The 26,985-nt window shown below is 37.7% G+C and overlaps 1 protein-coding gene across 3 annotated transcripts in view; it reads left to right on the top strand.

Annotated features, from left to right (window-relative positions):
- LOC129750894 (dynein light chain 1, cytoplasmic) overlaps positions 1-26,985 on the top strand; it is a 109,985-nt gene that overhangs the window by 61,456 nt on the left and 21,544 nt on the right. The window lies entirely within an intron of this gene.

Here is a 26,985-nt window from a genome sequence, read left to right as displayed (position 1 = left end):
TCGATTAAGTTACCTTCAACATTAAGTTTGATTTCTTTGTTTTCGTCCTTTGAATCTCCTGTGAGGTCTTTAGGCATTTCCATATGATTTTCGTATTAGCATTGCTGAACAGGTTTTTGTAGCACTTTTTAGTGGTTTCTTTGAGGTTTTGTAGATTTTTAGAAACATGTTTTAAGAGATCACGGCGATAAACACTGTTTGGATTTCTTTTCAATTTACCAAGTATTTTGTCTTTTATTTTCATCCACTTCCAGATGTTCAACGTGATCCATGGACAAAAGCCTTTAACTTTTTCTTTGATTTTGTATGTCGTAGTACATTCTTTTTTAAAACTTTTATATTTTGCAATAATTTTGTTAAGGCGTTCGTGGGGTGAACGCGATTGAAAATTTTGCTCTCATGTTTACTGTACACCGTCTTGGTGAATCTAAATAAGAGCAAATGCTACTCTCAAGATGTGATAGCAAAATTTGGTATCGTTTTGGCATACATGTCTGATCTACAGGACCGATCATAAATTATCATTCTCTGCTAAAAGTAGTGTTTCATCGCCGTTGGATTCATTTTCAAATTTCTAGCCAGTTTACCGACAGATTTGCTATATTCTCATTTCCAGATGTTTTCACTGTTTTGACCGTCGCACCGACCTCCCGCCAAGTGTCAGCACCAATATGTCCTCTTTCCCTCGGTCTTTCTCTTCATCATTCTTTGGAGCCGTCCGGAACCGACCTTTCTATTGATGCTCTGATTGTTATCCTAGAATGTCAAGACGTTGTAGATGCCGGTACTGAAGTTTCCGGCATCCACTAAGTGCCGGTAGGTGTCCGTTTTCGAGGCGGTGTACTTCCGTTCTTTGAACGCGCAAGTTTCAAAACGGAGTGACTTCATTGTTTTCGCCATCACAGAAAAGGTCTGAATAGATGCTGCATGAGATTTTTTTTTAGTGCATGAAAAGGTAAACCTAGGAAAAATAGGTAATTTTTGTCATTTTTTTAAAGCAGACGTTATATTAAGATTTGCTGGGCTTAGTAACGTTGATTTGTACGAAAAATGTATCCTTTAGAAGTGTCAGATTTGTCGATCTTTGATTAGCTTCGAGCTCTTGGATGATTCTGGCAAACGATGTTTTCAGTTAAGCGACATCAAGATCTTCTTTTGCAAGTTTTTTCGTTAGCACGCCATTTTCAGTTGCAAATAATTGTTGTGAAGTGCCAGTTTGGCTTGCAGCTTTCTACCGAGCATCAAATTTTTGCAATCGATAAGTTCTTAAAGGGCGCACCCTGTGAATTAAAATGAGAATAAGATTGTTTCGTAAAGCGTTTTCCGTAAAAGGGATTTTATGTTAAAACAAACTCAATTATACCAATGCATGGATGTGATCGAAAATGAAAACCCAAACAAACGCTACTCTAGCTAAGGTTCGAAGATTTTTTTGTATGTTTTTTTTGTAATTTATTTTTTCGTCATTCTTTATACGATTTACCACCTTCTGCAAATTTCAGTTTTCCTGTTACTTTATTTCCTTTGTTTTGGTAATAGAATCATTCCTCCAATGAAAAGTATAGTGTTGTTCAAGTGTCTGTGTAACTTATTATTCTGCATCAGCAGGATCAGGCTGCGCGCGCTAAATTTCTTCCCGTTTTCGCTTCTACTGTTTTATTTTCTTCTTCTTGCTGGCTGGGCTGGCTGGAAATTACAAAAATCCTTTTGCTGTTTTTTTTTCTTCTTTCGCTCTCTTATTTGGTTGTAATTTATGATTCAAACTTTACACAAAAATACTGTTTTACATGCCGTTTTGCTTCCTTAGTTTTTCCATTCCATAGATCTGGGTTTCTGATTCGGTATTCCACTCAACAATATAATGGTAATTAGGAGCTACTGGTATGAGAAGTACATAAATTGAGTTTTCCTTTTGTTAAGATGTTGCCATTTAGCAATTTCGTGACTAATCCGGCTGCATTCGAGTCCTTTCCTCTTAATAGTTAATAATATTCCTATTCTGCAGGTGATTGTGACTGTTTTTTTTTTGTCTGTTCGGCAATGAGTTTAGGTGCATTTATTTGTAGATATTCAATATTCCTTTTTACGGTGATCTATCTGTTACGGTAAATCGCTATCGTGGATCTGATTAAGATTTTGCGTTTCAAATTTGTTTTATTTTGTCTGTTTTTAACACCTACCATTCTGTACGTTTTAGCTGATTTGCTAATATTTTCTTCGCAAACATGCAATGTTGATACCTATCAAAATGATTTGATGCAGTAATTTAGCCTCCATTAGATTTGCTCGCAGATGAATATCATGGAAAGGGAACCCAATTCACGCCCAGGCAGTGTGTTTCTTTCTCAATTCAAGACCTGTGTCATTCTGCTTCGAGTCTTCTAAAGCAAACAAAACCAGTCGAATTGAGCTGGAATTTGTTTGTCGATGCCGGTTTACCAAAACAATGCAAATGTACAAAAATAATTGTGCTATATTTTTCAGGTCTTTTTGTGCGGATAAAAAATGTATGGCTACCAAAATATACGTTTTCGAAAAAGGATTCCCTGTTGTTGGTAATAAAAAAAGCTAATTGTTTATAGGTTAACTTGCCGCATACCTTTAAGGAATATAAATCTGGAAATTTTACACGCACATTTTACACGAACACTGGACCACCAATCGAATTGGAAGTGGTTTTGGAGGGAGAGAACACTCAATAAATACCACACCACAGAGCGGAAAAGGCGTTTTTTTTGGTAAGTATATATAATTTTTATCATTTTTCCAATAGAGTTTGGTCTTGGTTTTAAGATGATACGACAGACAACGTTTAACGATGATTGTTTTTCTCATTAGAAAATTATACTCCGGACTTTTTATTCCCCTAAGAAACAATCAAAACTCAGTAGAAGATTGATCATCCGAAAATTATTTCTAAATAAAAACACGCTTTTTTATACTGCTGAACAGGTTCAATCTGCTTTGATATCATTTATTCAATTAAAACTTCTCGCACGTGAACAAAAAAAAATACAAATGGAATCATCAGTTCATTCTAACGTTATTTAACCAAAAAGTTACGCGTCAACTGGTACGCTGGCTAGGCCAAGTGTCTCATTAACGCCATTTTTCGTTAAACTACACTAGGCATTACCATTTAAGTTCTCCCTTCCGTCTAGCAGAAAACTAACCGAAGAAACATGTGTTTAGAAAAATTCTTCCAACCCATACCGTTATTTTGCTTCATATAATTTTTGTTTTGCTAACTTCTCTTTTCTGCCTTCCTTTATTTTGTAAGGTACCATTTTACAAACAAAACAATTTCTTATAAAAATCAAACCATCAATTATCTACTAGAATTTTTTCAGATTTACGATTTCTGTTTCTAAAAAGTGCTTTCCCTAAATCGACTTTGTTTTCATCATGAGGAAAAACTAAACATTCAGAGCGCTTTTGTTTGAGAAGGTATCGTTAATTTGTTTTTATTATTCTGCGATTTTGGATTTGTTTTTCTTGTATTCAGCTGATGAAGTAACAATCAGATATCACTGGGTGTGTGTGTCGTTCATTTGTTGACTGGTTGACTATGGCGAAGTCAGGATTTTGTTGATGTAGATTTTTCACATCTGCCGTTGTTTCATTTCTATTTTTCAATAAACTATATGCTGCCTGTTGGTTTGAATTTGTGTGTTTATTTGAGTGTGTATGAGTGGTTGAGTCCTGTGGAGTCTGGGACGCTAGTTTTTGGTAGTCTTTTGACGCTTTTTCGACGACCGGTGACGTTCCGCGGACTGTTCGGTTTCATTTTTCTTTCTTGAAGATTTGGTTTTACAACTCTGGATGGGTTGAATTTGCGCTAATGAAATTCGTTTTCGAGAATACAAGTTAAAATAGTAAATAGAATGTGTTCCGGACTGCTTCTTCCTCCTTCTCTGCTGTTGCTGCTGCTAGTATACTCCACACTACCCTAATGGCTGCTGATCGGTCCGCTCCATACGCTCTTCTGTATTCAAACACACAGAATTATATACGCTACAAGTTGTACTCCCTGCTTCCCGGAACAGCCTCCCTTCTTCTCCTTCTCGCTCGCTCACTTGCTTCTGCTAGGGGGCTCCTAGCATGTTTAACCGCTCTTAAATAAAAGGATCGCAACTTGTCCCAGGTAGAAGTAGATAAAGTGGCGCGTTTCGTGCGTGACGTACGATCCAAAGTTTCGGCCAACGATGCAGTGCCAGGTGGGGTTGTACTTTTTGTCGAATTCCTTCTTGATGTAGGCGGCGATATCCTGTGGAAAGAGGGAAAAACAAAGAGAAAAAAAAATGAATTAGCGAGTTGCTACGTGCATAATGGAGCGGCGCGGCGAGGCAATCTGGAATGTACTGAACCGTAAAATTGTATCACCAAGTGAACTGGAGGGGTTGTGTTGCGGTCACGCCAGACACGGCGGCAGAATCATTAGATAGTGTTTGTTTCTCTCGACACACAAAAGCGGATGGTAGAGCTCATGATTGACTAGGAAGCAGCTAATAGCATCCATTATGATAAACTACAAATGTGATTAAAAGTTGGCCGTCGCGTTCGGTTTGTCTTGGAAGAAGAGAAGGCAATAAACTCTCAAGTCACACACGTGAACGGTGGAAGAAATTGATCCGATTTCGATGTGGTAGCAGGAGACTTTTTTTTATATCGAAATGATTTTCTTTATCTCCTATTATTCGAATATTAATTCAATTTTGCCAATGTAATAAGATAATTCAATATTGAAAATAAAAATTTAAAAAGAGTGGCTCTAGAGATCAAAATCTACCACATGACTCGTGATGACGATTTAAAATCGTTCCATTTTTTATTTGTATAATTCTGATGATAATAAGTAGAAAAAATATGCACATTTAAGCCCAGACCTGATATTAATTGTATGGAATGGATTTTGGTCTATGGAGCCACCATTTTTTTGTAAATGCTTGAATAAAAAATCTAAAAGTAAAGTTTTTCGTCAATTGAAAACTTTCCGATAAAATTATCCGTCAAAATTCTTAAATCTTTATTTTCAGTTTTTAACGCTGACACAAATGAAATTCAACATTTTGGATTAAAATTACTCGTTTTATTTTGTTTTATATGGCAAAATGGCGATCGATCGAAAAACCATTGGCAATTTATCGGAATGCCAATCGGAAAATTTGCAAAAACTACCCCAAAGAGAATAGAACAAAAACGATTTCTCTTGCAATTCATATCGACGAGGGCATGAGCTTACTGGAATCAGCACCTCCAATAGAGGCCAAACAGTAACGCAAAGTGTTTGGAAGAAAAGGGCTAACCTTGTCCGGGGTTGCTGTATTTATCGAATCGGTCATACGTGTTTGATAATTCGTACGTGATTTTTCCCTAAAACTTGAAATTTCGGAATCAATTGTGGAAGGTTGATTCACTCAACAGCTTATCGGAGGGATGTTGGCAAAATACAAAGAAATCTTCCGAAATGTTGCAGAGTGAAATCAGTAGAACTATCAAAAGTTCATTAGCAACCAGAAAAACTTGCACGCAATTCTCCCATCATCACAAAATCGAGCAAAACAAAACCAAACAATTAATTCTGTTCAAGTTCCGGAAAATCTCCGGAACGTTTTTAGCACCGATTTTTGCTGTTCCAAGATTGATTCCAAATGCAAAACAGCTGTGATTTTACCAAAGGATCGTACCGGAACTGGTAAAACGATTGCCCTGTAAGTATTCTCTAGTGGTGCACCCCTAAGTCAACACAGACACATAACGTGTTCAAATGGATTCATGAAAGTACACTGGCAGCGGTCGGGAACTAGTTCACTGGGACACAGCCAGGCTACTGCCGTTGGCGTTCTGTCTATCCTTCTGCTATGGGGTGATGCTTGTCGCCCACCTTCTCTTCTGATCATCATCTGCATCCGGATGAAAAATGGCACTTTTCCCTGAGCTACTTTTTTGCTGCTGCTGCTGCTGCTCTCTGTTGACACGATGGATGAGTACCGTGTACTTCCGTTCATATCGTTGATTTTACAAGTGGATAAAATCGGGACACACTTTTTACTGGCACATAGAAATTCATTCGATGAATACATTCTAAAAGAAAAAACTTATCTTCCTAATGTCATCAATCTAAAACTTTAGGAGGGATTTTCGAATTTCCTTTCAAGCGAAACATACGGTTAAGACCTTTTGAAAATGGAAGGACCGTTTTCGGAAGCGAAGGATCGTCAGCAGAAGAAGCCAACTGCAACGGCACCCCGAACGACGACACGATGATAAAAGAGCATTGCACTACACTAGAGTGGAGAGCTTTGTCATTGCTGCGCTCTTACGGTCATCAGGAGTGGGTTGTTAAAATTGTGGTGATTATGAATTTTAAAAGGAGCTCCCGCCGTCATCAAAGGCTATCATCATCGCCGCCGTCATCATCATCGGTACCTATGTTCTTATCCACTTCGTTTTCAGGGATACATAGTCGCTTAAGCCGTTCGACAGACTTGAGTTTAGTGTTGAGGATCAGTTTGATTTTAATGGTATCTGGAGCAGCATTGCAATCAATTAGAGCTATTATAGATATATTAGCATTACTTTTAATTCTTTTCCTGTTGGTCCAGTTACAACAATACTGGATTTTCTCCTCCGAAAAAACTATCTGTTTGGATCTCAAAAATTTCTGATCGCCTAGAAACCTTCACAGAAAAAAAAAGAATTGAGTCTGAAAAAACTGACGTTGGGATCTCGACTAAGAAGTTGGCAAATCTTCATTTGAAGCATTCAACTAGTGAGGCTTTTTTATACATGGTTTTTTTTAACGAATAATAATTAACAAATTGAAAAGAAAAAGTAAAGCAACAGGCAAACAGTAATACATGATGTCCCTACCAACATTCCTTCTAGAATTGCCTGAAAACTGGAACCGTTTCCGTACTTATGTCGTTTGCCGTTAGGAGGTTTAATTTTGTCCACATAGGCCTTCGAGGTAGTTCCGTAATTTTCCTATTGTAATTCCGATGAATTCCTAATGGTTTTTTTTTTTCAAATTGATCATTCAACAAAGCATCCTATCAAACAAAAACATGATACCAAAACAGGGTCATTTGGACATTTTACTTTTTTTTTACTGCTGCAATAATTAAAAAAGCTATTTTTAAAATTTTCACCTTGAGCGATCAACTTTTTTTTCTTTAGCAAATCGAATTTGCAAATTATATAAAACAGCTACGAGTAACTGCTTTAAAAAAAATCTATTTTTTACTCTTTTGAATGCCGCACTCACGCAAAAAATAGTGAGAGAGTGGCTCCAGAGACAAAAATGTATCGCATAGAATTAAGTCCTCGTAAAAATACACAATTCAAAACTTATTTATTATCACCCATCAGAATCGAATGATCAATACCATATCGTCTTTAAAATTAATGTCCATGCGTAAGATTTTGGTCTCTGGAGCTACCTTTTTTTTATTCGAAGAAAACTTTGAATAGCATTATTCAGAATATTCTTTGATCTGATTTTTTGAGATCAACTTATCACTCTTTTACCATTCCTAACTTGTATATCCTAACGCTTTTGAAAGTAAATGAGTGAAAAAGCCAGAATAGAAAAGTGCCAAAAAAGAGTTTGTTTTAGAAATAGAATCAAAAATAAATTTCGATAAAGGTTTTTGATTGTTTGATCAATTGGTTGTTTTTCAATGTTTATCATTTTTGTCTGTTTTGATTTTATAAGCTTTTTTTTGGTGTTTGTAGAAATAAAATTGGTTGAGTAAAATTTCATCCAAATTTTTAACCAATAGATTAAATGATCTATTTGAAAATTTAAATACAGTTTTTTTTAAGGATTTATGAGCTCCTGGAAAACAAAAAAAAATCAAATGGCTGAAGGCAGGCATCAGACTGAATCAGGTAATTTTTTTTAATATCTCAAGGCCTGAGGTCTTAAAAGTTTCGTTTTGGCTTAAAATTCATCCAATTTTTTGCCGAATTTTGAAGAAAAGTTTTCATGAGCAAATCTTAATTTTCAGGATTGTAGGAAAAATTCTGTTCTACAAATCAAACATTTTCTTTTTTTTTCTGGATGGCATTTTATCGCTGTTGTGCCAATTTATGAATTATTTTAGAAAAAAATTCTGATAAAGAACATTGTCTTAGACCTAAACTTTGTATCACTTAGTTACACATTACAAGAAAGTGGATGCATTTCTAGCCAAAACAAAAATTTGTAGACCTCAGGACTCAAAAAATTAATCCTCTAACGAGCCCACATGATTTTTTTTTTACTTTTTTTAGCATTTTTCAGTACCTACTTTCAAAAATTTCAAACTATTTTAATGCATCAAAAATACAATTAGCAATTATAAAACCTTAAAAAGTGTTACGATTCAAACAATTAGAACTGTAGAAAAAAACAATTTCGTTTTTTTGGCATATTTTTTTTAGTAAGATATGAAAAAAAATATTTCTGCCAAAAAAAAAATTTTCAACGTAATCATAATTTATGCAGAGAAAAAGACTCAAAATCGACAGTCCAACATGGCACGCATGTTTTGAAAGACATAAGTATAGAAACTCGAAATAAATTTTCAAAATTTGAGATTATTTTTTAAATTGAAGAATGATAAATTTAAGAAATTCATACTTTTACAAAGACATAAAAATGACGAAATAGAAAAATTTCAAACTTGTATCTAAATACTTTGTGAGTGAAGTAAAACGCCGCCACTAGCTGAAAATCCCATTTTAAATCCAAGAAAAAAGTTACCTATTTGAACATAAACATAAAGGCTAAACTTCACTTCCACGTTTTTCATACATGGATATTTAAATCTTGAAAATACGAATAATCCAGGACGGCCTTTAAAATTAAAATGAAACAAAAATGCAGAAGCAAGTTTTTGGAAGCAATATGTAGTTATTTGTAAGTAATTTACTAAAACTAGTGACTTTAGTGACCGGAATTAAAAAAAAAGTAACTGATAAGTGACAAACTTACTAAAAAGTGATTAACTTCTAGCCCTGCAAAAGTATTTTTTGTTAAAAATTGAACTGTGTCGAAATCAAAAGTAATTTACTGTTATTTGTGTCAGTAATAAATTAAAAAAAATATTTTTCTTCAAATTTGTACGCAATTTGCAGAGTTCAGCAAACATCATAATCAATTTATTAAATACAGATGACGGTTTTCTTAAATACAGCAGCCCTTCCTCGAACAAGGTTAGCCTATGGGTGTCGTCTGGTAGTGGTGATGAAATCGTTGTTTGTGGTTGTTTTTTCCTTTTCTATAGCAATTTCTTCTTCTTCGATTTGTGGGTTTGTTGGCCCTATCCAGTAGGGAGTTTTATTTTGTCGACAATGTTCTTTGAGGTAATTTTGCGATTCAACAATTTAGTCGGATTGAAGTTCCAATAAATTTTCCGTTAGTTTTCAGTTGTTCACGTCAATAAACCGAGTGAAATGAATAATGTCTATTCAAAACATTGTTTTCTTTTTGCCCTATTTGAAAAAAAAAGTTCAACCCTTTAATGAACGACCTTTTTAAATGAGTATTGCAATGATTGAATCAGTGGAGCAATTTAGCGTTTTAATTCGAATAACACAACTAAACAGGTTTGAAGCCGTTATTTAGAGTTTTAAAATTGTTATGCCCCATCAAAGTTGAAAAATAATTATTGAAATTGTAGATTTTTATCTGAACGAATTTGCAAATTTCTTCCAAACATGGTGCTTTAAGTGCAGGAAGATATTTGTGATTGAATGAGAATAAAAAATATGCTAGAATTTTCAAATTTGAAGAAATGACTGCAATTTTTCAAAAACTACATTTTTCAAAAAAAAATTTTTTTTTTACTTTAGCATTTTTTCAGCACATTATGCATTAAAGAGTTCAAAAAGTTTATTATATTTACAATTAAACAATTTTTTACCAATTTTACAAACTTTTACTCATCGATTTGATATCATTTAATGTCAACGGACTCTTGAAGATTTTTCACAAATGCCAAAAGGCAAACACTGACACTGACGAGGTAATCAAAGAGTCTTCACTGAGGCATTTGTTCTATAAGCTCGTAGTATTGGTAACATAACCTACTGCTTCCAACTGAACAGAATAACCTTTTCTTACAAATACTCACAACAAACAGTGGCTCCAGAGACCACAATCCGCAACTTAAAACAAGGTCTTGGGAACGATGAAGAATTAATCAGATATTTGTGTGAATACCAGAACGTCACACAGTTGGAAGAACTTACTCATTTCAGTTTGAAGAATTTCCAGACCCTATTCTGATTCCTGCAACGCCTATAGCATTATCGAATCATCTTACAATATTTCTTTTTTCTTTTGCTGTCGAATGTGTGGTTAGGTCGGTTTTAAATCGGAAAATATAATTTTTTAAAAGATGTTTGACTCTAGAACATCCATGAATATTGTTGGCATAACTTTTCAGATCGGCTTGTCCAGTAAAAGAGAGTGCTTTTTTTCGTTTGCTGCTCTTCAGCTCTTGTGCGGGGAGAGATAAATCGCACTTCTAACAAGGGTGAGATTGTCAATACATGAGTAAGAGTGAGTGGAGAGCATTCACATTTGCTGATGCAGAGAGTTTGCTTCTCTGGAAAAATCCTTTTTCATCTTTTTTTTGGTACAGATTCTGTCCGCACAGAAGACAGATTTTAAGGATTTGGTTCAGATTAGATCACAAAAAAACGTTTTGAAACAGGAATAACATACCAAATCGATTAAAAATTTCACTAAAAAAAGACAGAATTAAGATTTATGTGAAAGTCATCAACTTTGAGAAATGATATCTATTATGAATGGCTGACCGTAAGCGACGGTACGAAATAAATGATTTTCTAAAAACTTTAAATTTTAATTTGCTTTATGATTTTTGCAACATTTTTACCCCACATTCCCCTATTACATATTGCGATCAGATTTTAATATCCACTTACGGCATCCTCCATGAAGGCTCTGCAGCACACTGTGTAGCCACGGTTCGGCTTCATCCTCTGTGAGCAAACTTTTCTTCGCCGCCTTCGGTGTTGGTTTCGGATCTGCTGTCGTCTTCGTTTTGCCCAAGTGGCCAATGCCACTGATGGATAGCAGCCTGCGCTGCTGATGACGTTCGCTGGCCAACGCAAATGCTGGTGCTATGGTGCAAACTGGAAAGCAGCTTGTGCTGCTGGAGCTGATGCGTCTGGGCACCACCGTCGTTGCTGCTAGCTGACCTGTTGAGTGAGCGCGGTTTATGCTTCCGTTGAATTTGTGCGGCCGACCATGCCACGGATGCCACAGCTGACAGTGCGGCATGGAAAATCCTGCCGACGTAGTAACCGACCGGTAGCACATGAGCCACGAAATGATGGTCGAACCGAAAAGGCACAGTGGATGCTGATGTGGTGAGAAAATTCCTGCTGGAGCTGCTTTAAACCGACGACACCAATCACCTCGACTGATGCTGCTGCGGACGCAACGGATTGCGAGCACCTCGGGGACCGATGTCCCAATTGATTCGATCGACGATGGGTTCGAAAACGTGAAGCTGGCGAAACCGCTTTAAATTGCACTGCTAAAGCAGCGGAACGATCACAAATAGGACCGCTTACCGATGATGCAACTGCCGGTGCAGTGGGGACGAAACTGGAGATGATATGTGGCTGGTGGCCACCCTTGTGCTGCCACTGGTACAGCCAACTGCCTGCTGATGAAGCTGCCAACTCGCCCTGTGGACGATTCCACCGTCGTTTCTGCTGGTAGCCAGTTTTGGCCACCACCTTGGCCCTTTTGCCGTTCTTTTCCTTCGGAGGTTCTCTCCGCCGGAAGTCAATCGCCGGATGAGACGTGTGGTGATAAGGTGCACTGGGGTTGAAGTAAAAAAGGGAGGGGCCGCTCTCGACCCCTTTTGATGGTTGTTTCCTTTTTGGCTGGCAATTTTCCGGGCGTCTGTGGCCCTATTCTTTGTTGGCCGATAGCTTTAGCAAGCCTTTCCGGTTTGCTCGGATTTCTATCCGCTGAGCCACCCTCGTGCTTCCGGATGTTTAGAGAGGCAGTGATGGCTAATTTTTAGCCCACGTTTTTTGCCCGTTCCGGCAGTCGTCCTGCTCGGAAGAATCCGATGGCGGCCAATCGGTGGAGCGAGCCTGTCGATGCCTGCTTTTCCGGGACCAGAATGGGTAAAATCGACGACGGCTTTTCCCGACCGATTGCGCACCTTCAAGTCGCGTGTTTTCTCTTTTTCACCGGAAACACGAATGGTCAAGCAATGTTGCCAAGTTTCCGAATTTCCTCGTGTTATTTTTGATTGACGGCTCTTCACACGCTAAACGAAGTCCACTCAAATAATGCGTTTTTCTTCGCCGTGTCTTGTTTCAGTGTTTTTGCCTTTTACACTCCGAGAAAATTTCCGATATTTCTGCAGTGCGTATTTGTATCTTTATGAGGGGAATGGGTAAACAAAAATGTTTGCAAAATGCGGTCTTATCGTATCGTCAAAATATAAGGAATAATTAATTGTAACATATCACAGTGGAAAGGGTTTCCGGATTCCGAAATATGTTTATTCAGACATTGAGAGCACAGAAATGGTATCAAAAGTCAAACAAAATTTAATAAAATACAGTTTTTCCCACATTTGTCACTGATGATCTTTTTTGTTGTTTGTAAAAATTTCGGAGCCGATTTTTAACTTTTTTTTCAAATGAGTAAAGATTTGAATGTGACACTGCTGACAAGGGGGAGAAATTATTGTTATTTTTTATCGTTGTACGGTGGGTGTCAAAACCATTTTTTTCTCCATTCCACTATGGGGCAGTTCCATAAAATGAGGTGGCAAAATTATTGTTTGGTGTTTTGGACCCTTTTGTAAATTTTGATTTAAAATAACTATTTTAACTAATTTTAGTTCATACAAAAATTGTTTAAAAACAACTTAACAAGTAGGACGATAGGTGTTATTTTCGACTCTACTTTTTATTTCTTTTGAAATCCGTGTTTTGGACTAATTGATAATTAAATGATAAATATTATCAAAACATTTCATGAGTGAAATGATTGATTAATCATGAGAGAAGATTTGTTTTGACAAACCAGAAACAACTTGAGTTTATAGTCATAATTGGGTAAAAGTTACCCATTAGCATGATATTTTCAGCTTCATTTGACTACTAACACTTAAAACGGTACTTCAGGGTGCCTGGAAACTATTTCATTGTATTTTTAGGACCTAAAACTTGATCTTAAAAGTGAAAAGAATATGTTCATAATATGTTATTTTATTGATTTTTTTTTAAATTCTTCGAAAAAACCAAAAAACATTTGAAAGAGACAAACTGTAAAAGTTGTGAATTGTATCACCTTTTTTTATTCATTTGAGTTTTATTCAAATTTTAGATCTAACAATAACTTCTTATTTGCTTTGTACAATGTAGATTGCATACAAGTTTATTGCATGAAAGCTTTTGTCCAATTTGTTCCAATTGATTGAAAATTTGGATGATTGTTTATTATATTCCTCCCCCCTCCTCCCCTCCTGATGTTTCAACTCCAAGTAACAAAAGAATGATTTGAATTTTTTTCCTACCTAGTAAAAATTAAAACGACTAATTAAGTTGCACCCATAAAATTTATAGGTACCCATAGTAACGACTGAAGGAAACATAAAATCAAGATTAAAGAACAACAGGTAGGTGTTAAATCGAAAATGGATATTTCAAAAAGTAAATTGCTTAATCTTTTCATTTTTTATTTCTCCTTTTTATGTCCTTTTCTAACTAAGGAATAGTACAAAAGACCCCGTTAAACCAGGATAGATCAATAACTGTCCGATGGACTACTTTGTTCCGCAGCAAAAGAAAAATGCAACAAATTTCCTCCCGCGGTAATCAATCACTGACAGGTTTATCAGCTTCCTGCTCAGCAAGCAAGCAAGTAACCACAGCCGCCCTCCTGCTTCTTTCAGGGTAGCTAAATGATCCAAATCCGTTTAAGAATGCCCTAACCCAGGTCGTCCATCTGCCTGCCTGCCGGTTGCTTCACCTAACGCAGTACCCAAAAAGCTGCAGACGCGTGACTCCAGTCGATATATCCTGGCGCAATCCGGCTAACAGAGCCACCACCAAAAAACGGTGGCGGAAAAGCTTTTTTGAAAAATCGAGGAACAAAAAGGGAAAACTGGAACGAGAAGCTACCCACTCGGAAAAATTGATGATGGTTAATTTGCATAGGGAGACGACGACACGATAACTTTTCCATTGTTAGTAGGTCGCGTGGGAAATCGATTATGCGACAGAGAGTGAGAAAAAAAACGATGGAAGTAGTGTGCGTGTTTCTGCCTCGTTGCCGAATTCGAAGAGATGGTCCAAGAGATAACCTCAATTTTTGGGGTTCTAGTAGGAAATCTAGTAACCGTACACAATGGCTGACTTTCTTTGCACGTTGCTTTCTTTTAGAGCCACCGTGTCAAAGGGAACACAATGAGTTTCCAAAAATGAAACATTGCAAAAAGGTTCGCTCCTTGGTGCCAGAGAATCATCACTTTACACCTACAACTTTTACTTCTACTGCTAACTTTTTGCGACATCGTCCTTGCGGGGCTGTAGCCTTCCGGCAATGTCGAGTAGTTTTTTTTTCTTCTTAGTTTGAACTTATGGTTCGCCTAAATGCCATGTATTTCAATCCACAACACCCACTTCTGTGGTAAACCGAAAGCTTTTCTCAACTCATGCATATGCATAACGTATCGTTCAAAAGGGAACAACAGCATCAACACAAATAACATCATGGTAGGTGGTATGTAAATAAGCATGTAGCGATATCGATAATTCGAATGGTTGTAACCTGTCCCCCCGGTTGACAGAAAAGCGAAAACATGGGTGAACATGACTATTGTTGTGCTCACATCGAGCGCGCGCGATTGGGTGACTCTGTGATTTGTGACCATGAATATTTTTCTGGGTTGGTTTGATATTTTCAGCGGTTGATTGCTGCACTTTTACAGTGTCGTTCAAGAGAAATTCTAATTTTTTTTTTGAAAAATTTACAGTAATATAAATTACTAACCAATTTCCCCGAACTCTGATATAATTTAATAAACCGTTGAAAAGTTTGGAAAATGACCGACGTCCGAATTTATTTCCTGGAATCAGTCCTATGCCGTACGTATCAGTACAAAAATAAACACGATCATTTCTTCAACAAGCTTCGGTAGAGCAGTTGGCAAAACTCCCAGCTCGAAAGATTAGATGGGATTGCAAAGAGATGTGTTCAATTCCCATTGTCTCGACAGCAATTTTTTTCTGTTTCCTTTGAGAGACTGTGTCAAATGTGGTTTCAGTAAGACATATGGGACTTTCCTATGATTGCACGAAGACAAACTTCTTCCATTTATGTTTTTTTTTTCAATAATAGTACCTTCGAACAGAATTTGTAGAGAAAAAGCTTTTTGCTGTACTCGAATGGAAGCTATGAAGAAAATTGGCATGAGAATTTTCTAACAGTTGACTAATTCTGTACAAACAAACCACACTAGACATGCATAAGTAGAATCATCATGGCGATTTGAACGAAATCTGCAGCAAAGACCAAACTTAACATTCCGATCCCGATTATTACTTGATCCTGCTTCTTATTCAAACCCTGATCCTGATTCTGATCCCAATCTTGATCCTGATTCCAAAACCGAATAAGATTCAGTTTCTGATCTTGATCCGATTTAATCCTGATCCGAAACACCTCATCCTGAATTAAATTCTTATCGTGATCCCGGACCTGCTTCTGATGCTGATCCGAAACCAAAGCCAGCTCCTAATCTTGTTTCTGAACTTTATTACGAAACTGATCTAGAACTAATTACTGATCCTGTTCCTGATCTTAATCACAGAGAACAGACATACAAGCTAGCCCACGAAACTTGTTTAAAATTTCCAACGATAGTTTTGAATTTTTTTTTGTTTTTTGGCTGGTCCTTTTCGAAAACTGGCCACCTGAAAATCTGATTTGTAACTTTTGAACGGCGCAATAGATGGCACTATTTCAAGTCAATTTCTAACGTATTTTTTGAATGTCAGCATTTGAAATTTTACACACTTTTTGGAAGATTTTTTGTTCGAGCTTGTACGTCTGTTCTCTGTGTCCTAATTCTGATCCCGATCCGGGTCTTGAGCCTGATCCGGAGACAAGTTCAGATTCCGATTTTGATTCTGATGTGAGAGCTGATGCTGATGCCAATCGCAATGCTGCTCCTAATTCGAATTCTGTTTCCAATCATGATCCTTTTCTGACTCGAACAGGATCCTCATCCTGACCTCGATCCCAATTCTAATCCTATTACTCATTTTTCTCCTTGGCTTATTCTGATCTTGAACAAATCCTGATCCTTATTTTGATACGAAACAAGATCTTGATCTTGATTCCGATTTTGATATCATCTTATCCAGAACCTAATTCTAATCCTGATCTTGATTCTGATCATTCTTGATATCCCTATCACCAGCTTGATCCCGATCCCGATTTTAATTTTATTTTGAACCTTATCCTGAATCCCAAACGATATTGGTGCAGTATCGACCTGAAGTGTCTCTGAATCTGTTCTCTAGCCCTCTGGAGGCACTGCCGGTTGCAGAGAGAACATGGCGATGATTTTCTCATTTGAAGCCCGCACGAGAGCAAAATTATTTAAAAAATTACAAGCATGGCGGACTTTTTATCATATCCGATCTAAACTGACTTAAGACGTTATTTTATACGATCTTTTCATGATGCAGGTGGAATTTCGATTAGCAACACCATGCATTGTAAACGACTTAAGTTATTATTTCTGATACGATTTCATGTTCGCTGTCAAAAAGTGATATCAGAATGTATTCTTTTGAAAAAGTATTCAAAATTTATAAAATCAGTGAAAAATTTTAAAATTTGTGATCTGTAAAACAGATTCTGTGACGCAATTTTTTTTAAAACTCTATGAATTTATAGATTTTTCTGTGATTTCGGCAACCTTGTCGTAATGATGCAATCGAATAAAAACTTTTTGCCAACAGTGTACAAAGAAAATTTCCTTCAAACCCAAAGCATTTGCCACTGGACGGTTTGTGTTTCCAGTAAACATGTTTGTTGATTTCAAGAAAAGGCGGAAAAAACTTCACTCGTTTGGTCCCTGCCATTGCGCCAATAGTTACTTCCAACAAACCGACTTTGAATGCAGAGCTGTCGTAGTTTCGAAGGTGCATGAGGTCATGTGTCACCTATATGTCATTCCTTGCATGATGGATAGAATGACTGTATGTACATGAACTTGAACCGACCCGAAAGCATGACGATGACATTGCTATGAGCCACTGGGTTCTTAGAATACTAACTGGATGATGGTTTGAATTTCCGGAACATGTTACTGTGTTCAAAATGAAAATGAGAAAAGATTTCAGTTTAGGTAAAATTTATTGAGAGAAGAAATACCTAACTATTTCAAAAAATGATTTTATTCTATAAACTTTCAGCGGTTTTTTTTTATTGAAAGTAGCTTCATAGAGTACAAAAACTTGAGTAAAATGTGAATCAAACTAACTAAATTTATAACGAATTTCTCCATCAATGCAACTCTCTGGAGCCACCTTTTGTGCAGCTTTAACCTCATTATAAAATAACCTAGAAATTTTCGAAACGCAATTAGCACACCGGAACACAACACAACACTAGGGGGCAACCGCTCTAAGAATAGTACCCCAAAACTTTTTCCCAATGCTTCTGCTTCGAGAATTGATGATGTAGCCGTTCATTTGTTTGCCACCCATTTCAACCATACGGAGACGCCACCCAAAAACAAATTTAACGCTTGTCAAAGCTCGCTTTAAAAGTTCTTCTTCCGTCGTGACCGGAGCAACGTCAACAGAAGGGAAAACGGGAGGCGTGGGTAGCATTTGCTTTGCTACGGAAATGTAGCCCGGAATATTATTAATTGAGCCAGGGCGAATCTTCTGTGTGTGTTTGAAAAAGCAACAGCTCCTCCAGAGACAACACAACGCAACTCCCGGAAGACGGCTGCCAGAGAAAGTTACACATTTTTCCAGAACGAATTTTCAATTTCGGAACAACTCTCACCGAAACGCCGGGCGGAAAACAGGAGGAAACGCAAAGCCGGAGATGTGATGATGGGACATCCGGAAGAACGAGAGAAACGGAACGACGGCGTGTCTATTGAATGTGATACTTGTTGGTCGGTCAAATTTCGAGATCCCTTAGCATAATGACGTTTTTTTCTCTGTTTGGTATGGAGCAATTATTTTTAGCAACTTTCAATGACACACTACCGAGTAGGTTCTTTTGGTACTGCTGCATTAGCGAAACTGTCAAAATTTAGACATGTCTGCATCATTTCCCGGGAGCCTGGTACTTGCCTATGGGTTCCTCTGAATACAGAAGTGATGAGAAGCGTCAGCCGGCATCTTTGTTTTTCTTACAAAGATAACACGAGCAAATTGTGAGGCTTTGAGCAAACTTCCGTCGGGTTCAGTAAACAGCGCCGGGGAAATAAGTTTACTTTCGCCTAACTTTAAGTTTGTGAACTTCAACCTAGGAATCGGATGCACGATCTGGATGATGGAGTCAACCTAGACCACCTTAGGCGGTCTGCTGCAGACTCCAAAACTTTTGCTGAGCAATTATAGTCCGTACGAATCCATTGATGACCATAGGAAAAGCGTTAGCGTTCTTGTACAACCTCTATGTCAGGTTATCGACTGCCAAAAGTGTCAGGTATGTTGCAAAGTGCCATAGTTCAGATGTCCTATATGCGGCGCAAAATGTCGAGCAAATTGACGAAGCTACATACTCAAACTTGTGGTCGGCATCCGAGGTTAATCAGGAACTGCGTTTTATAGAAAGTCTACTTCAGGGCTGGTAGCGGTTTGACAATGAAATAGTAGGGACTTTAGTGACCAAAATTTGAAAAAAAGTGACCAAATAGTGACTTTGAGGACCGAAAAAAGTGACCAAATAGTGACTATGTAGAACGAAAAAATAACTTTGAAGTACAAAACATGTGACCAGTCAGGCCCGTGCGATGGACCCTTCCGGGGGGGTTTTCAAAATTCAAATTTAGATAAAACCAAAAATAAACAATTGAAAAGGAAAGGGTTTTCTTACACCATTTGTCAATCATGTTCAACACAAAAACTAAAAAAATGACTGATAAACAAAATTTTGGAAACATATTACAATGAATGTTTCAAATCTTCGATAAGTCAAGAAAGTAAGAAATAAATTAGCTTCAAAAGAATTTCTTAGCAAATTTAAAATTAAAAAGTATCTGAATTCTAAAATAAATGTCAAATCTTGTACAAAACTTAGCATGAATAGATGTTAGGAAAATGATAATAATTGTTAATTTTTATTCATCTGAATTTGAAATTCTGTTCCTCATTTTTAACTGGAAGTTTAGTGAGAAATTCCGCTGTAATTTTTTAATTTGAACAAAAAATATTTAATCACGATTTAAAATGTAAATTACCGATTACTGAATAAGAAATGAATTTTGAACAGAATTTATTCAATGTTTGATATTTTAATTTAATTTTATAAAAAGAAGAATATATTTATAATTATTTTAAAAGTGCCAGTTATAGAAGCCAGACATAAAACCTTTAATAAAGTAAAATCCTCCACGTTCAACTACACTGACAAAGAAATGTTAGAAAATGAGTAATTATGTGAATGATAAAAACTGATAAACAATTAAAAATAATGAGTTCAAAACTTTTGTTATTAACACTGCGTATTAAAATTTAATTTGAAAGTTGCTACTTAGAACAATTTTTCAAACTTTTTAGATTAATTTAAAAATCATGATCGATCCAAAAATATGATTTCATATAAAAAAAATTAATAAAAAGTTTTTAAAGTTTCAATCGCAGGTTTTTAAGCTTTGAATTACAAGCTCTGAGTATTTTGTCTCTTTTGATTAAAATATTGGGTCCTGAAAGAACAGAAGGTTGAAATTATGTTTTTTTATTTAAAATTTGGAGTTAAAGGCTTATGCATGCTTGTCCAACACCTCGCAAACAGAACAGAGCAGAGAACGAATAACACTTTTATCATTTCGGTTCCCGAGTGCACTGCTCAGCCGATCAACGTTCACTTATCTTTTTGCCGAGTGCGCCCGAATACGGTTGCTCTGACGGTCGGGTGAACGTCGCTCGCTCTACAGAAAAGAGAAGGAGCTGGCTAGAAAATTGTGCTCTAGCGACGCTGCTGAGTAGCTCAGTGTATCAAGCCAGAAAGATTTCAATGCAGGAATGTTTTCTTCAGAAAAGCCGTTATGCAGAGCGGAACAGAGCATCAGTCGAAGAGGTCCAATGTAGGTTTAGGTATGAACTATTTTTGTAGGTAGCCGGGTAGGGCACTTCCTGGCAAGTTATTTAAAAAACATGGGGAAAACCGGGTCAATAATCTGAAATTTTCCATTCCAAAAACTGAGCAATATCCGTCAAAATCTGAGGAAATTCCAGACATTTATCTAGTGAAGAAAAACGACTTACATTTTTTTGTCGCAACACATCAGCAGTGTTAAATTTTAAACTTAAATTTAACACTGCTGATGTGTTGCGACAATACGAAGGAAAGTTTTGGTTTGATTTTTTATGAAACAAACTTTCACAAATCCAATTTTCAACAAACAATTTTAAACTGAATTCGATTTTCTTGTTTCATTTTCCAAATAATCAGGGCAAAATCCAAGTAGTTTTTTCACAATATCCGGGCATCCGCTAATTGCTGTATACTTAGGTTTATGTACTTTAAAATCGTACGTGGGTAGCATTAATTTACAAAAGCAGCGATTCGCAAAGTAACATTTACTAAAATTATCCAAAAATCTTTGTCTATTAAACAAACCGTAATTATGCAGGGATCTGGGACAAATTTTAATAATAAAATGCAAAACTTTCACAACTCGTAAAAATTTAGGATTTATCTTCCTTTACCGCTACGTTTTTGATATTTTTCGACCGAAGAAAGCTTTCGTAGCTAATCATTGATCCTGGTGCAGAACATCAATCTAGAGGAACTCGCTCAGGAATGACCAGATAGGTGTTTTATAAAATTTAAAGTCGAGAGATTCAAAAATAGCGCGATAATAACAATAACTTTTAGAAAAGCATTTTTCAAGTATTTTTTATTAATTTAACCGTATCTCCTTGGGTAAAGATTGTAGAACTTTGACATGTTAAACAAAGTTGTGTATTTTATTGAGATAAATAACTTTGTAGAAAAAACTTAAGCTCTAAAATGCTTAACAAGAAAGTTATGATTTATATCACGCTATCGGTGGACCTCTTAACTTTATTTTTCATATCAAAATATGCGCTATATTATACAGAGCAATGTTGTCGAAGACACCAGCATTCTATCTTGACTACCATTGGCGTTATTAATTTAGTTCCGTTAGATTTATGTTCTGCATTGTAAATTCCGACGCACTTCGAAACATCGATCCAGACGCAACCGATGAAGACAAACCGAGTTTTCTGTTAAGCGTCTCTTTCGCCCGAGTGCCAACGAATTTATCTGCACTGAGAACGCACTTCATCAGTTTGCTTGCTTCTCTGGCCCTCACTTGGGTGGACGCTTGGTCGCTCTGGAGGTAACTGAGCATTTTTTACAGATTCTCCGTTTGGGAAGAGCACAGCGAAAAAAATACACGCTCTTACTCTGAACGGGCTAATCTGAGGAGCGATGCCAAGCATGGGCTTATGGTTGAAGAACACGAAAATTTAGAATTTTAAAACAAGGAAACAATTGTTAAAAATATGTCTTAAAAATTTAAAAAGTTTGATTAAAAAAATCCGGCAAGTTGATTATAAAATTGAAAAAAAAAACTGTACAATAAAATTCGGTAGATTTATTTAAAAAATTGAAAAAACAGTATGGAAATAAAAAGATTAGTTTTGAAAAACATTTCAGGAAGAGTTTTTTCAATAAACATGTTTCATCATAACCATTTTGGTGCTTATTTTTTCAATTATTGATTTGGTAAATAGTGTCCTCAACTAGAAATTTTGTCAAATTCGGCCATTTAGTTTTGGTAATAAAATGTTAATTACTAGTAAAATTGATAGATAACTGATTATGGAAAAATGTCATTACAAGTATTTTTGACATCACAGCAGAAAGTGTAAAAAAAAACTTGATTCTATTTAAAGCTCATTAATTCATATAAAACTTTTATTTCTAAATAATATGTTTTTGATTTGAGTTTTTGTGAAAAGAAAGTGCAGAAACTTCTCTAAAGATTTTAAATTATTTTCATTTCAATAACAAACCCACCGTACGAGGAAAGGTGTGCTCTGATATGTCTAACCTCACTCGAAAAGCGGCGCGTCGAACTGCAGCAAGGTTTTATATTCGACACATTGACCAACCGTATTGACTGTGCTTACATTCTACAACGTGTTAACATTTATGTACCAACGAGAACACTTCGACAACGTCAGTTTCTTTCAATTCCTCACCACCGTACTGCCTATGGCTAAAACCACCCTATTGACAAGTGTTGTGAACTTTTTAATTTAGTGTATAATTTGTTTAATTTTAATATGTGCAAACGTCGTTTTAAAATAGGCTTAAGAAGAATTTCCTAGTTTTTAAGTCATCAGTCTGTACGGTAATTAAACCGAAGACGAAATAAATAATAATAAATATAAAAGCTGATAGAAATATTTCATACATATGTAGATTCGGGGAACCCAAATTAGTTGAAATTACCGTTTAAATTCATTGCACTTAAAAAGAAGTAATTTTTGTGGCCCTGTGTAAATTTTTACAACCCTTTTTTAAGTATTTAGAAGAACAAAAAACACGAAATAAAATTGAGTCTGAAATTGTTTTTTAAAGAATATTTCATATCATCATAACATTTGTTATGACATAAAAGATTTTTTTTCATAAAAAAAAATGGTTCATTTCAATCTCAATCTTAGTTACACTTCTTAATAAAAACCCATTCTAACTAAAGACGAGATAGGGTTTTTGTATATCAAGTTTTGAGTTCCAATACAAAAGGTTGATTGAACTAAAAACTAGAATCTACAATCAAAGTTAGTTTCAATTCACGAACGTCAAATAATGTCGTAGATCGAAATGTCTCAAGCCAAGGGTGATTCATGCCGAAATTCCGCCGGAGGCGAAAAAAATTTCTGACTGACTGATCAAGTAATTTACCGTTACTACCGTCAATATTAACACGCGCAATTCAAATTACTTTTTCATTGGTTTATTATCGGTGAAAAAAGTGACTTTTGGTGATAAAAGTGACCATTTTTCGGAAAATAGTGACTTTAGTGACCAAATGATGAAAAAAGTTACTTTTTAGTGACTGACCCAAAAAAAGTGACCAAGTCACTAAAAAGTGACTCGCTACCAGCCCTGCTACTTCTACCTACTTCTCCAAGAGCTACGCCACAGCTGCTGCCAATCAAGACTCATCAAGAGTACTTCCGCATGTTGGGTGTGTCCATATTGCTCAAGCAATAGACATTCGCTTTTCACAAAAACGTTAGGACATTAAGACTACGTAGGCAGATTCAGAAGAGACAGTCTGCTGGTAATGCGTAAGTTTATTAGCCTCTGTACCCTCTGAAATCCATGCGGGTTACACTGTTTATTCAGGGCCACCTCACCGTATCGTTGGATTGACGTTGCGCACTCGATAATGCTTTCTTCTTTATGGCTCACCTAGTTCTTCGACTTGACCATGACCCTTGCATGCATACAAGACGTAGCATTTGAACCCAAGTCGGTTTTCGATCATCACATCCAAATACTTAGTCTCGAGGTTGGATTCTATACAATTCGGTTCAGAGGCAATTGGACCTGTTTGCGTTCGGATCAATTTGGTGATCAACACTATCTCAATTTTCTGGTGAGCCTTTTAGCTTTTGGATCGCATCCAACTATTCACTGTCACAATCACTAGAAGGACAACGTCATTCGCCAATCTCACCAGTACGACCCTTATTCCATTCCATGTTCAGAAGCTACTAGATGTTCCACAAGACCAGATATTTGACCCATGCGGGTGCCGTTTATCGAGCAGCCAGAGTGGCACTTAAGCGAGCTATTAAAACAAGCAAAGAAAACTGTTACGGAGCGTTATTCCAGAGCGTATATGATAACCTATGAGGCCAAGCCTATAGAGTTGCACTAGCGAGATTCGGTGGCCCAAGGTCGCCGACAGAAAAGTGCCCGTAAAAATTGAAAGAGATCGTTGCACATATTTTCCCGCAGCAAGGCCTCTGGTCCGGACGGAATTCCGAATTAAGTGCTGAAGGTGATGGTACAGACCATTCCGGATAATTTCAGAGTGGTGCTACAAAAGTGACTCGACGAGGGATCTTTTCCCAATCCGTGGAATATGGCGAAGTTGGTACTACTACAGAAGCCTGGGAATTCCCAGGGCATCCATCATCGTACAGACCCATTTGTCTGCTGGACACCCTTGGTGAGTTACTAGAGAGGAGAATTTTCAACAAATATATTATCTACACAGAACGCGAAAGTGGACCGTCAGACAGGCAGTTCAGTTTTCGGAAAAGAGATAAAGATCGACATTAAAAATGCGATCAACAATGCCATAGCGCCCAACAGGATGCGTGTTCCCAATACCCGCTGCAGGATAATAGAAAGCTTCTTCGAAAATCGAGTCCTGACATACGAAACCGAAACTGGGTTACGATCTACTGCCTTAACAGCGGGTGTTCCACAGGGTTCCATACTCGGACCTGTGTTTTTTAATGCCATGTATAATGAGGTGTTAACGCTGAAACTACCAGCAGGCGTGCAGATAGACGGATTTGCTGACGGTATCGTGCTCATGATCACCGGCGAAACAATCGAAGAGGTAAAAGACCTTGCAACGGTGTCCGTAGAAAGGGTTGGCATCTGGATGGAGGGAGTTAAGCTTCAGATAGCTCACCATAAAACCGAAGTTCTGCTCGTGATCAACAAGAGTTGTGCCGCACATGGAGATTACTGTTGGAAGACACACGACATCTTCGAAACAGCAGCTGAAATACCTTGGAGTAATGATCGACAATCGCTTAAATTTTGGTGCGTATGTCAAATACTGTTATGAAAGTGCTTCGAAAGTCATCGATTCATTGGCTTGGATTATGCCGAACTGCCATGGTCCAAATGAGTAGCCAGAGATGTCTCCTCGCGAGTGTAGCACTGTCAAAACTACGATACGGAGGAGCGGCCTGGAGCTCCGCCATAGAGGTAGAGCGCAACAGATCGAAATGCGAGTTTCCTGTGCATACAGGACCATATCAGCAGACGCAGCTTTTGTCATCGCGGGATTGATTCCCATCGACATAACTCTGGCGGAGGATATGGAGTGTTACGAAGCAAGAGCTGTTAGAGGAGCTCAAGTGGCAGGAGCAATAGGACGCATCGAACAACGCAAGATGGACGCGTAGGCTAATCCCGTGACTATCGGACTGGATGAATCGGAAGTATGGAGAGGTCAACTTCTACCTCAAGTAATTCTTTTTGGGTTGTGGGCGCTTTAAGCTTATCAGCTCGCCTTATTGTCCGGAACGCGTAGATACGGAGGAATCGGCAAAACATGCTAACTTTTTCTGCCCAGGTTCATTTGAAGGCGTCAACAACTTCAAAATTTGAACGGTGAAAATGTTGGATTTCAAATTTCCATCTTGTAAAAAATGACCCATGCGACCATTAGCGTCTTCTTCCGTCGTTTCTCATTTACTGTAGCTGGCGATTATGGAAGCAGCTTCCCTGCGAGCAACAGAAGTATGCTGGGTCATCCCCACGTCTAGGTTGACAGTGGCGCTAGACCAATGGCATCTACTGTACTGCGACCTTCCTGGGAATTCAACTGTTTGTAGGAGTGTCCACCTTCGCCATCGGTCTACCTCTAGATTCGCCTCTAGATCACCGTCTCTAATACCTTAGCAGCTTTTTCCAGAAAATATCTCGACCGGTATGTCGACGGGTCTACTGGTTTTGGTTAAAAGACCAGTTTTTGCTTCTTCCTTACATCTCGATATAACCACACATTGTTTTGGAGCTCTGTGACGTAGTTCCACCTACCCGTGGTGCAGAGTGGAAACGTGTCTACAGACTTGTCACCTGTAGATGTACGGTCAAGAGAACTACACGTCACACTTGGTACAGTCAGCTACCGACGGGCTGTGTGCCGAGTGTGACAAAACGTGGTGTGACTGGGCACCTTGGTACCAGTGCTCAGTTGCAAGAGGGAAGAGTCGTAACGTGTATCGGGTAGTCGCGACCCCGATATGCGCGACGATTAAATGTTTGGCGAGTTTCGATCGATCTGCGTTTTGGGGAGGTTCCTGGCCCCGACTCGCGGATACGATTGACTCACGACAGACAGAGGGGCCTTGTGCCGTAACATATGGCGCCCAGTGGATGGGCCTCAGGTTGAGTCTCGAAGAGTCGAGACGAAGAAATAGTAGGATGTGTGGTTATCTCCAGACCCGAGGAGAGGCGATTTGTTCTCGTCTCGAATTGGGTAAAGAGACGTTTTGAACGAGGGCCCTCGAGACACGAGGAGAGGTGGGTATTGACGCCTCAATTTGTGTCAAGAGGAGGAATGTGAGAGGGTCTCGAGTCACGATGAGAGGCGAGTTGTTCTCGTCTCGAATTGTGACAAGAGGCCATATGTGGGACTCGAGTCACGAGTAGCGGCGAACGGACTGCCAACCCGTAAGTCGTGAATCGTGACAAAGAGTAGATGATGATTGCTGGTGTAGTACGTATAAAAACGAGTATTCGCCGTGGAGCGCATTGCGCGAGTATGGTCTCCCATGTCGGGTGTAGCCTTCGTTGCAGGTCCGGATGGGAATTATGGCCAGAGGCCCCAGGTGGATTTTATGGCGTAGGGGTACATAGTATCATGAGTCGTCCAATTGCACCCATGGACTAATAAAAACGAATTGTTTTGGACGTTTTTGATAATCATTTTC

This window comes from Uranotaenia lowii, chromosome 3 (genome assembly GCF_029784155.1).
Source record: "Uranotaenia lowii strain MFRU-FL chromosome 3, ASM2978415v1, whole genome shotgun sequence".
Taxonomy (NCBI): domain Eukaryota; kingdom Metazoa; phylum Arthropoda; class Insecta; order Diptera; family Culicidae; genus Uranotaenia; species Uranotaenia lowii.
The sequence above is the reverse complement of the archived record's forward strand: the minus strand, read 5'-3'. Positions and strand labels throughout refer to the sequence as shown.